Raw genomic sequence first — 2,052 nt, forward strand, 5'->3', positions numbered from 1 at the left:
CAGATTCGGAATAAAACGCTTCTTGCTTTCTTTTCTGTTCTCAAATTTACATTTCGTCTATATTTTCGTGTTCTGATTGTTTGGCGTGTGGTTTAGCAGATATCCAGGACCTCTAGGAAATTTAGGGTTTCCTATCTTTCCTAAATCAACAGAAATCGACAGTGCAAATTTCGGCTCCCACAACCATTAAAACCTTCCAATGTGCTATACCACCCTTGTCCCGTATAGATTTCCTAATTTTTCTATGATCCATCCGTAAAACACCATCTAACTGAGATAGACGGTACTATTGCTTGTACTGGTAATCGAGTTTGATCGATTCCATGTGTAAGTGAAATTTTTACCTCAGCCCAAAGTAATGACTCAATTTATGCCAATTTGAGAGTATCTCTAGGATCAATATTCAAATTGCTAAAAACTTTATTGTTTCTTCCCTTTCCATATATACCATAAGATCCATGCAAATTGATGATCTTCTAGTTCCAGATAAACCCTCAAATAAATGATTCATGTCTGCAACAAGTTATTTAGTGGGAAAGATGTATGGATTTGATGGAATTCGTGGGAGTGCCCAAACCTGAACCGCTGGTGGACATTCAAAGGGTACACGATTTATGGATTCTTAAGGTGCTCCACATCGTGCACAAATTGTATCCTCTTGTGTTCCTCTTGCTCTTAATTTTTTCTTAACCGCTATACATCTTGATACCAATTGCCATAAAAATGTTTCATCTTAGGTGGACAGTGTGCTTTCCAGCAGAAAGCCTTCAGAAACCGAAGGACCCTACTATTGTAACATTCTTTCTCTATCCTGGTACACTCGTTCTAATATATACATGAAAAATTCCTATCAATTAATAATATTAAAAGTATAATATTTTATTATTTTATAGATTTATTAATTTACAAAAATTTATCTTGTTTATATTTCCTTATTTTATATAAAATTGTTTATATTTCCTTATTTTATAAATTTTATATAAAATAAGATAAATAGTTAATTTTACCGTATATATATAAATCTTACTAAATCTTAGAGTTCTGACTTCATATCATTTTTATTATATTATTTGGCACATGTTTTGGGAAATTGCCAAAAATGACTCAAAATTTGATTTTAAGTGCAAATTTATATTCCAACTTCAATCAAATGAAAAAGTAACCCAAAAACCTTGTGAAATTACAACTAATCCCTTATTAAATAACAAAAAAAAAACATAATGCATTGCTACGAGTACAACCACGGGAAGTCTTCTGTGGTTTTGTAAGTCTTCTCAGGGAGTAGATTATTAAAAGTAATTTATAAATTTTATAAAAATAGTTTTTTGGGAGAAAATTGAAATCATGTAATTATAAACATTTGTATGTAAAATTGAATTGTTTTCAACATAGATGAGTGATGATATTCTTTGTTTTAGGGTTGGTAACATATGTTCCCCGTTCCGAGTACAAGTTCATCCATTCGTTCGATTTATTTTGGTATTTCTTAAAATTTGTAACTGGTCAATCTATTACGGTTTCTTTTCCAATCCGTAGGCTTAACACAATTTTAAGATCTGTAAGCGTTCGATTTTATTAGTGTTCAACTAGAAAATTTCCTAGAAGATTTACAGGAAGTTTTCTAATAAGTCTTCCAGAAAGTCTTCTAATAGTACTCTTGTTCTGTTTGGTTTGTGATTAAGATGTTAGTTTTTGATTATTTTGCGGACTGAAAAATGGATCTACCAGAACTTCCGAAGAGGATATTTACCTTAGGGGAAAAGCCATTTCCATTCAAAAGCATTGTGTATCATACATTTGACTCCAAGTTGCTTTCTGCTGTAAGGGCTGCTCTATATGATGATGAATATGAGGAGCTCAAAGACTCAAGGTTGGGAGTGTTCATCAAGTTCAAAGAGTTCAATTTTGGATGGAGTCTACATATGCTCTGTTCCCAGCTTAACATCAAGAAGAAGTTTGAGCTTTGGAGTCTCGTTGGTCCAGAACGGTGAAGTTTACACTGATAGAGTTTGAATACCTCACTGGTCTGAACTGCGATTACACTAAGAACTT

The sequence above is a fragment of the Brassica napus genome, chromosome C6, assembly GCF_020379485.1.
Source record: "Brassica napus cultivar Da-Ae chromosome C6, Da-Ae, whole genome shotgun sequence".
In the NCBI taxonomy this organism is placed as follows: domain Eukaryota; kingdom Viridiplantae; phylum Streptophyta; class Magnoliopsida; order Brassicales; family Brassicaceae; genus Brassica; species Brassica napus.